Source organism: Furipterus horrens, unplaced genomic scaffold (assembly GCF_987537825.1).
Source record: "Furipterus horrens unplaced genomic scaffold, mFurHor1.1.pri manual_scaffold_7, whole genome shotgun sequence".
NCBI classification, from domain to species: domain Eukaryota; kingdom Metazoa; phylum Chordata; class Mammalia; order Chiroptera; family Furipteridae; genus Furipterus; species Furipterus horrens.
This window is the reverse complement of record NW_028327177.1, coordinates 81,367,348-81,378,653: the sequence shown is the minus strand read 5'-3', so window position 1 is coordinate 81,378,653 and position 11,306 is coordinate 81,367,348. Positions and strand designations below refer to the sequence as shown.

At 38.4% G+C, this 11,306-nt stretch overlaps 1 non-coding gene across 1 annotated transcript; it reads left to right on the top strand.

The window, feature by feature from the left end:
• Window positions 1-3,841: 3,841 nt before the first annotated feature.
• Window positions 3,842-3,948, top strand: LOC150004707 (U6 spliceosomal RNA). Its single transcript, XR_016512598.1, has one exon. It is a non-coding gene; the product is annotated as a U6 spliceosomal RNA (small nuclear RNA).
• Window positions 3,949-11,306: the final 7,358 nt, after the last annotated feature.

The window sequence follows — 11,306 nt, the reverse complement described above, 5'->3', positions numbered from 1 at the left end:
TTGATGGATTGTTCCCTTAAGTATTATGAAATGTCCTTCTTTTTCTCTTTTTATGGCCTTTGCTGTGAAATCTGTTTTGTCTGATATAAGTATTGCTACCCCAGCTTTTTTTCTCATGTTCATTTGCTTGAAACACTTTTTTCCATCCCTTCACTTTCAGTCTGTGTAAACCTTTTGTTTTGAGATGGATTCTTGTAGACTTCATATATGTGGGTCATATTTTCGTATCCATTCCGCTACAGATTTTTTTTTAGTATATTTTATTGATTATGTTGTTATAGTAGTCCTATTTTTTTTCCCTTTGCTCCCTTCTGCCCATTCCCTCCAGTAATCTCCCCCACTTAGTTCATGGGTCATGCATATAAATCATTTGGCTTTACCCATTTTTATACTACTCTTAACTTCCCCATCTTTTTTGTACCAACCAATTATGCTTCTTAATTCCTGCACCATTTCCCCATTTCTCCCCCTTGCCCATCTTAGCTGTTAGCCCTCCAAATGATCCCCATACCTATGATTCTGTTCCTATTCTTATAAGAGGTAACTGAGAAATTTGTAAGAGTAAGGCCATTTATGTATTTTTCTCTCTTGATCCTTCAAGATAAAAATGGAAAACATTCATACTATGTTTTGGTGCACTGCTGACGTGATAAATTTTACTTATTTCTTTGTTTCATTTGTCGTGTTTCTAGCCTTATAGGCACCCCTTTGTAGGTAACTCTCTGCTTTTCTTTTGCTGCTTTTAAGATTCTCTCTTTATCTTTCATCTTTGGCATTTTAATTATGATATATTTTGATGTGGCTCTCCTTGGCTCTAGTTTGTTTGGGACTCTCTGTGCTTCCTGGACTTATATGTCTATTTCTTTCATGAAATTTGGGAAGTTTTTCTTCATTTTTTTTTTCACATAAGCTTTCAATTTCTTGTGCTTCCTCTTATCCTTCTGGCACCCTTATGATTTGCATGTTGGTATGTTTAAGTTGTCCCAGAAGTTCCTAAGCCTCTCCTCATTTTTTTCAATTCTTGTTTCCTCCTTCTGTACTGGTTGAATGTTTATTTCTTCCTTATGTTGTCAATCATTGATTTGAACCCAGTTGTTTTCCCTTCATCATTGATTTCATGTGGATTTTCCTTCATATCATTTAGCATAGCCTTCACTTCTTCCCTTATATATTTGCCATACTTAAATATATCTGTCAAGCCTGTGAGCATATTTATCACCAGTATTTTGAACTCTCCATCTGTTAGGTTCACTATCTCCTCATCTGTCCCCTCACTGGACAGGCTCCTGTGTCTTAGGTAAAGCTGTCGCAGCTCTTACATTGTAAGGGGTGGAACCTTAGGTATTTGTCAGTACAGGATGACCAGTTTCACCACGTTGTGTCACTGGGTGTGGAGGAGGGGTCTGAAAAGAAAAAATGCCACTTGTCAGCACTCACCCCTTTTCCAGACACTTCTCCCATTTTTGTATGGGACTGGCACTTCTCTAGCTGTTGCCCTGGCAGTCTTTCCCAGAGTGGGTGGGTTTATGGATGTTCTAGGTCCTTGGGGGCCCTTGAAACAAGCAGACTCTGTTGAGAGACTGGCAGTTTTTTCCTTCTCACCAACCCCCACTAGCTTTCACATTCGTAAGCAATGAGGCTGTATTTTCTCTGTCACTGAAAACATGAGCTGTGTAATCTTGTCTGGTGCTGGGATTTTTCCCCAGGTGTCCCTCTCTACTTTTAAAAATGTGTTACTGCACTTTCTGCTGGCCTGCCACTGCTGCTGCTGCTGCCGCCACACTGCATTCTTTCCACCTCAGCTCTTCCCCTCCTACCTGTCTGGATGAGTATTTCTTCTTCATATCTTTGTTTGTTGGACTTCCATGCAGCTCGATTTTCTGGAATTTCTGGTTGTCTCTATTTTTGAGGTAGTTGTATTCCTTCTTAGTTGTGTAGGGAGATGCGGCATCTACCCTATGCCTTTGATTGGAACATTTAATCCATTTACATTTAAGGTTATTATTGACAGGTATTTATTCATTTTGACTTTTTCCTTTTGTACCTGTGTTCCTCTCCATCTCTCTCTTTTTCTTCTTCTTCTTAAAGCATTCCCTTTAGCATCTCTTGCAATGGTGTTTTGGTGGAGATTTCACCTTCCATTTTGAAAGAGAGCCTTGCTGGGTAGAGTAGTCTTGGTTGCAGGCCTTTGTTTTTCATTGCTTGAAATATTTTTAGCCATTCCATTCTGGCTTATAGTGTTTCTGTTCAGAAATCAGCTGATAGCCTTATCAGAGCTCCTTTGTTTGTTATTTGCTGTTTTTCTCTTGCTGCCTTTAGGATTCTCTCTTTGTGTTTGAACGTTGCCATTTTAATTATGATGTGCTTTGGAGTGGGTCTTTCAGGGTTCATCTTCATTGGGACCCTTTGTACTTCCTGTATTTGTGAGACTTTTTATCTCCTCATGTTTGGGAAGTTTTCTGTCCTTACTTTTTCAATTAAGTTTGTATCCCTTGCTCCTCTTCTTCTATTTCTGGTATCCCTACGATATGTATGTTATTACATTTCATGTTGTCCTACAGCACACTTAAACCTTCTTCATTTTTTTTCAGTCTCTTTTCATTTTGTTGCAGTGTCTCAGAATTTTTTTCTGCATTTTCCTGTAGTTCACTGATCTGATCCTCTGTTTTATTTGGCCTGCTTTTGATTCCTTCTACTGTGTTCTTCAGTTCAGAAATTGTATTCTTCATTTATTCCTGGCTCTTATTGATAGTTTCTATGTCTTTTTTCATGCTGACATAGTTCTCATTAAGTTTCTTGTAATGCCCTGAAGTTCTTTGTAGTTTCCCTGGAGTTCATTATAGTTTTCTCTGAGTTTGTTGACTTCATGAGCTTCATCATTACCACTGTTTTGAATTACATTTCTGATAGTTTGCTTGCCTGTCTTTCATCTATCCCTCCTTCTGGGAATTCCTCCTTTCCTTTTGATGGGGTGTTGTTTCTTCATCTCCCCATGTTAGGTGGCTCTTCTTTTTTGTTTCTGCTTCTTAGATTGATCTCCTTTTATTTGTTGCCTTTGTGGTGTTACTTTCTGGAATCCTGTGTGATTCAGTGATGCATGCTCCTTGGTCTCCTGAAGTTGATGGTCTTGGGATGCCTTTTATGCCTTTTATTTGGACTCTCTGATAGTATTTTTGTTTTGGTTGTCATTGTGTTGCTCTTTGTTGGATCCTTCCCTCCAATTAGCTGACTGAGAGTCACTTCATCCACCTTGTCTTGTATACAGGTGTTGAACTGTCTTTGGCTGATGACACTTGGAGGGGAGTAATCTTCTTAAGAGATTTCTCTTATAGCAGTGGGGATGAGTCTATGCTGGAATTCGGTCCACTGCTGCCCCAGCTCTTTCTCCAAAACCAGCACTGAAAACTTTCCCAAAGTGCCTCTAGTTCATTTCACCCTCCTTCCTCCACAGCCCAGGTTGAGTGGGGAAAGTGAACTCCCTTGCACCAGCTGGAGACAGATAGGCCAGTGGCACACCCTGGTGGGCAGGCCAAGGGTGCTCCTGCTCTCATGAGTCCTGGGGCAGGTGGGGTTTTGGGTCCCAAGTGTGCTCCTGCACGTGCACTGCTCAAGAATCTTGCCCCATTCCTAGCCTTTCCTCCACAATCTGCAAAAAAAACAAAAAACAAACAAACAAACAAAAAAACAAATCAACAACAACAACAACAAAAAAAGCCGCTGCTCCTTGCCTCTCAGAGCCAGACTCCACCTGGCCAACTCCTGGCTCAGCCAGTGAACACAGCCTCAATCTCCACCCCGATTCCTCTCAGGTGAAGCCTGGGGGCATTGAAAAATCTTTGTGGTGCTCGCTTCGGCAGCACATATACTAAAATTGGAACGATACAGAGAAGATTAGCATGGCTCCTGTGCAAGAATGACACGCAAATTCGTGAAGCATTCCATATTTTTGACCAAGTTCTTCAGCAAAAAAAAAAAAAGAAAGAAAGAGAGAAAGAAAGAAAGAAAGAAAGAAAGAAAGAAAAAGAAAAATCTTTGTGCACAGCCAGCCACTGCCTGGGGAGCCAAGCCAGCCAGACCTCAGGTCTCTCCCATGCCTCTTCCATGATTCTCACCAGATAGGTCATTCCATGGCAGCCTCCTCTGCTGTCAGCAGTGCCTCCACTCCTGCCAGTATCCAAATGTTAACTGAAATGCTCAGTCCACAATTATCTGAAACTGCAGACCAGTCTCAGGAGCAAACAAGCACAGTCTCCACTCCTCAACCATCTTTTCTCTATATATATTTGTTTCTATAATTAGTTAGATCTGTTATGTTTTCCAGTATTGGTATGATGGACTTATGTTGTAGGTATTCTGTGGAGTTCAATAGCACAGTTTTTCTGATCACCTGAGCTTGGTGCTCCAGAAATGTTCCTCGTGTGGGCTATGTCATCCCTTCTGTTGTGGTTGAGTCTTGAATGCTGTTGGCTCATCCATGGGTTGACCCTCAGGCCAGCTGACTAATAGAGCTGCCCCATATCATAGTATATGAGCTCCCATGAGGGGTTTGATTCTATAAATTGGAATTTACCCCAACAGTCTAGTACCTGCTGAGACCTCTCTTTTGCATGTGCCAATTTTGGAGCTAATTGGGTGATGCTCTGATATAGTTTGAAGCTCACCTCTGTTTGTTGTTTCTGGGGACCTCTGGGAGGCACTCTGGTTAGGGTCAATGTTAGACACTGCATGTGACTGACTTTGAGCTACCTCTTTGGAGCTACAAGGTGATTCACAGTTTGTGGCTGCTTCAGCTGGGCCTGAGTGTGTGTGGGAGATGCAAAGCTGCACACACAGGCTGATTTCCACCAGCATTGAGCCAAGAATCAGATCAGCATAACACCCAAGACTCCCTGAGATCAGGATTCACTGGCTAGCTGACTGTTAAGACTCAGTGACTGAAAGAGCCTCTGGGTATGCAAGTTGTGTGACGTAGGTTCTCAGTGAGTTACTAGGTAGGGTTGAGCAGTTTTCAACAGTCTGATACAAATTCAAACTGAGCATCTTTCCTGAGTCAGAAGCCACTCAGCAAAGGTCTCAGTGTACATCAAAGCCAGCTAACACCAGCCTGTGGCTTGTGGAACACTTTTGTGGTACAGCAAGGTCTTGGAGTTTTTGGAGTGAAGTCAGCAGACTTCAGGCTAAAAGAGAATAATGTTTGCCCATGTGGAGAGAGGGTTTTGCATTAGGAACAGTGGTGCTCATAGAGCATGCAAGGAAAAAATAACCCTTGCCTTAGAGCCACACAACTCAGTCTCTCTTTGTACATCTCTAACACCCACTGAGTCTGCCTGGACTCCTCAATAGCCCTCTAAGAATGTCTGAACCAAGGGCCCCAGCTAACCTCAGACTGCAGATTACTCCACAGGGTATGAACTTTGCAGGACAGGGCCATAGAACATCAATAGGGTAGAGCTAGTACATCCCTCCAAGCTGATACTGTATAGAAAGAAGTGCTTGACCCAGGAAATATGACATTTATGGGAAGTGTGGGAGAGGGACTCAGCACAGTGACCTTGGTTGCTGTCCCTTCAGCTCTTTCCTTAAGTCATACAACCAGTCTCTCTCAGTATGATTCTAGTCCACTCTGAGCCAACTTTCCTGCACTGTAGCCCAGGGTGAGTGGCCACAAATGAGATTTTGTGTACTGACCCTTTTAGAGGGCACCTGGGTTTCTAGCAGACTACTATCTCCCCCTGGCAGACAGAATACCCATTGATGTTTACAGCTAGATGTTATGTGGGCTCCTCTTCCTGGCTCTGGTGTTCTTGGCTGAGGAACCCAGAATTGGGATGAGATCTCTTGCTTCCTAGGAGGACCTTTGCAGCTGAGAAATCCCTCTGGATTCACAACTGCCACATGTGGGTGTAGGGCCAGCTCTTGTTACATCTTCACCCTTCCTTCCAGTCTTGGTGTGGCTTCTTTTTTAAACCTTTAGTTATAAAACTCTTCAGCTAGTCTTCAGTTAGCTATTCAGGGTGATTGTTCTATAACCTAGTTTTTATTCTGGTTTGGTCCTAAAAAGAGGTGAGTATAATTTCTATCTAGTTTGATGCCATCTTGGATCTCTGATATATATATAGTTTTAATCATGAAGTATATGTGTGTTCATGGCAGAAACAGAGAAAATTAGAATTGAGAGATTTCTTATTACTGGATACATACAATACCAGAGATATTCATGAAAATGGTCTCATTTAATCCTGATAAATCTGGGAAATATATATGACTATCTCTTTTCAAAAAGATTAAGAAATGGGGACTTACGGATGTTATGTGACAAACTGAAAGCCTTAAGTTTGCCCATCTTCAAATATAGGGTTCTAACTTCTGACTATAGATAATTTTTCCAAAACTGCTGCCTATTTTAAGGTTATTTGGTTATTAACAAGGTGACTATCTCAGGAAATTTATGCCTGCTATTTAAAGTTTTAGTAAGAAATAAATTTTATAAAAGTTTGAAACTAAGATGGATGTATAACTGAGTAAAGGCAACATGAGTTGACTATCAGTTCTGATGTTAGACCTACCTTGGTTCAAGTATTGGTTTCACCACTTATTAGCCACATGAAGCTAGTCAAAAAACTTATCAATATGCTTTAATTGTCTTATCAGTAAAATGGAGATATCAATGCTAACTTCATAGGCTTGTTAAGATTACATGGGTTGATTTATATAAATCCATGGTAAAATGCTGGGCACAAAATAAGTATCAACAGAGGGTGTTAGCTTGGATGTTATCATTGCTCTATATACAATTTTATATTAGTTTGCAATTAACTAAAATGCATGAGAAACTCCAACCTCACCTTAATGATAGAAATTTTGATTGAAGAGGTCTTTCAAATGAATTATGTCATTTAAAGCAAGACATAGTCTCCACAAGAAGAAATAAATAGACCAGTCTACAAACTAGACACACTCCTAATCCTGAGAATTATTAATATAGTTTTTATAATATGAGAAGATTTTAAATAGAGGCATCTAGTATTGAAACAACTAATTGATTACAGGGCTCATAAACATTTAAATATGGTATCTTCAAGAACATATTCATTGCTCATCTCAGCTGACATAGGTTACAACCTATGAATCCATTGGTATAAAAAGATACTACTCTTCGATGCTGCCTAGAATCTCATTTTTCTCACCTGGCTCAACTGGATATGTAGCCTCAACTTTTCTATTTTCTATATGCCTACAATTCTAATTCATAAGCTGGTTGGTGACCGACTGGGATTTTGTACTACTCTCACAAATACGTTTCTGTGTCTGGCCTGGGCTATGTGGAGTGCTGAAATTACCAATTTCATAAAATTGCTTTTGATGTTGAGTAAGATGCGATTTTTATTGAACATGGCAATTGCTGCCCCAGTTTCAGGAGGACAGTCTTTTCTTCTTCATGATCCTATTTATTTTCAGATTTGTATTTGTGGGAACTAGTTACTACATTGCTTTTAATCCCCTTGAGATGAAATTGTTAAGTATTTGCTAGTCTAAGCATTTTGACTATTTCTTGAGAAGTGTTAACAAACCTGTGTAATTGTCCTGCAAACATTTCAACTTCAGTGGATTACCACAAGTTCTTTAGGGCATTTTTCAGAGACAAGCATAAACCAGCAAGCTAACATAAGACATGGATAGATACATTATCCAGTTTATATTGTGCTGTGTACTTTGGAGTTCACTCTGACTGAGCATCAACTCACAAATAACTCTGGTTTCTGTACACCCTTTTTCATTTCAGAGAATAAATTTTTTATATATAATGAATGTTTCCATAGTTTTACAGCTTCAAAGAGAAAAAGAAAAGAAAAGAAAATTGGACCAAAAATTAGAGTTTAATAGCAGGAAACAATGATACAGAAGCTAAGAGGGATGACGAAATGTAATGACAAAAAAGATAACAAGTTGGAAGGCAAAAACAAAATGCAAGTTTGGTTCCAAGCTATATGAAAAATGAAAATAAAATGACATATCTTGTGATGTTGCTAAGTACTATGAGCTATCTAGGCCCTTAGTTACTTCTTTCAAGCCTTAATTACTTCTTTCAAGACTCTTTGGAGGCATAGTACATAATCTTACTTGTGATAACTCTTTAAGGACTCTTCTACCATTTTTGGCACATCAGCCTCCAGAGTCTGCCCTTGATGCATAATATGAGCCAGCAAAACCATTCATAACAAGTTCCATCACAGGATAAATTTGCACTAGGTGGAGATGATTAATGACATCTTGGAGACTGGCTTTAATGCTCAGGGACACAGTTTTTTACTATCAGGGTTTTTTTTTTTTTTTCTTTATTCAAACAAAACTCATGTGTTTTTTGTTTTTTTGTTTTTGTTTTTTGTTTTTAATGCCTTCATGTGTTGGACATTGGCTCTCTACAAGCCCCAAGAACACATCTTCAGTACTAGCTGCTAGTAACCCCTATACTATTTAGGAAGAGTTTTACATGTGTAAAGTTGGAAACAAGAGAACCATTGATAGCTGGTGGCAGTGTACTTACAATGATACTCTGGGCAAAGAGAAGGAAAAATTGCAGGTTCTCATGCCTTGTGAATTTGGAATTATGTAAACAAGTTAATTTACCTGGTTTTGTGTTAAATTTTACATTAGTCTTTGCTTTTTAAGTTAAAATGACAATCCCAATTTAAGTTTTCTTAAGCAAAGTCAATAAAAAGATAAATACATACACACATAAACTCAAGTACTGAAGCACCATGACTACTTAACTGCAGGGTAGCTGGGTCTGGAGGATCAAAAGATGTCAAGAAATTCTCTCTCCACTATTCCGTTTGACTCCTGTGTTGGCCTAATTCTTTTTTTACTGCAACTGGCTTTTTTCATACAGCATAAGTAAAATGGACCAAAGAAGTTAATGGTACATATGGCTCCAGATGCTAAAGAAGACTTTCTCTGCCAGTGTTCTCATAAGGAAAAAAAAAATTACCTTAGGCTCTGGTTCCTTTGGGTCACATGCTATTCCCTGAAGCAATCCCATTTAACCCCATTATAGAGTCCTCAGACTGACCAAGCTGGTTTTGGTATACCCATCTCTGTAACTGGCGAATAAGGCCAGCCTCACCAAACCTCATAAAATGCATTATTTATTGAGCATAGAACTGAAGTAATCAAGTAAGGAAGGGGCTCTAAAGAGAGGAATACACCAGGTATCCTACGCATGTTTTCACTTTACCTTGTTTAAACCTAATTTTGCTTTCAAATGCAAATGATACTGAGCTCTTACAATGCTTTGCATCTATTATCACATTTAATCCCCAAAAAATCCTATGAAACAAGCCATGTTATCATTATTCTAAAATTTATAATAGGAGATTAAAACTTGAAGAAATTAAGTACATTGCTTAGGGCAACACAACTGGTATTGGAATCAGGTGTAACTAACCTTGCTTTGTTTGTTTGTTTGTTTAATTTAACTTTGGATATTTCTGGCTCTGAGATATTTAACTGAAAAACTGCCTTAGTGATCTTAGGTCTAAGCAACTCTGACATTATCTATTTCGAATAGTTAAATATCTTTTCTTTTACTAGATTTAAATAATCAAAGATAGGGAATTTCATCTGTGTATTTCTCACAGTTTAAAAATGGTTCCATATCCAAAAAAATTGTAAACAGATGTTCAAACAAAAACTTGTATAGAACAGTCATAGCACTATTCACAGTAACCAAAAGGTGGAATCAACCCAAATACTCATCAGCTGATAAGTGTATAAATAAAAGTGAATATATCCATGCAATAAAATATTATTCAACCATAAAAATAAATAAAGGGATGATATATGCTACAAGAAATATATCGAAGAAAACATTATGCTAGGTGAGAGAAGCTAAACACAAAGACCACATATGACATTAGATTTATAGAAAATATTCAGAATTGACAAACCCATATATACAGAAAGTACACTAGCGGTTGCTGGGAACTGTAAAGAGAGAAAAACAGATGGTTACATACAGCATACTGGGTTTTGTTTTGTGAACTGGGAAATTGTTCTTGAACAAGATCATAGTGATGGTTATACAACATTGTAAATGTGTTGAATGCCACTGATTGAACACTGAAGTGGCTAAACTGGTGAATTTTACCACAATAACAAAAATGTTCAGGTGGGTAGGTGAAGCAGTGCAGAGCAATGGGGGAGGAAATGGTACATTTGTTTTAGAACAACAATTTTAACAAGGGGAAAAGTGGGGATTGACTGTGGAAGAAGTGGTGGGCTGGGTAGGGGGAAGCAATGGGGGAAAAAGTGGGACAACTGTAATAGAAAAACAGTAAAAGTAAATTAATTAAAACATAAACAAAAATAAATTTGAACATAAAAAGGAGGGAAGAAACAAAAAATATTCAAGCATATAATAGGTACTCAAAAAACGTGTTGAAGAAATAAATTAATGGATACCAGGTGGATAAGAGACTTAATTGTTTTAGTTATTGGGTGAATTAGTCACAAGGACTCTACTCACCTCTGTTGCACAAAAATGTTGTTTGTGATAACCAGAAGCGAAAGTTAGTCGTCTTATAAGAGGTAACTGAGAAATTTGTAAGAGTAAGGCCATTTATGTGCTTTTCTCTCTTGATCCTTCAAGATAAAAACAGAAAACATTCATACTATTAGATATGCTTTGGTGCACTGCTGAAGTGATAAATTTCACTTATTTCTTTGTTTCACTTGTCGTATTTGTGAGACAGCTTTGGAATATGTTGAAAAAACTTCTTAAATAGAACAAATAATTATTTTCAGGGAAAGCTCAGTCTTTCAAATGGCTGTACATTGGACAAATTACTTAAACATTTTATAAATTAGAACTTTATAAAGTTCTCAAACTTTAACCTGCATACAAATCACCTGGTGATCCTACTATAATCTAATTAGAATCAGAACCTCTGACTCAGTGGACCCGGGATGGGATTTGAAATTCTGCATTTTTTTCTCATTTTTAATTAAAATGTAGTTGACATACAATAGCATATTAGTTTCATCTGTACAACATAGTGTAACCTCTATAAATGAGATTCTGCATTTTAATAACTTCCCAAGTGATACTGTTAGCAAACAAAAGTGGAGTTCAGCTGTCCACCACAACCTACAGGCAAATTCTGAAAGACAAACGTTAGTGAGGAAGGAAAGAGGTCCTTATTAAAAGTTTGCTCAATTGGGACTTCCGGCCAAGATGGAGGCATAGACAGACATGCTGCATCTCCCTCCACAACTAAGAAGGAATACAACTACCTCAGAACTAGAAA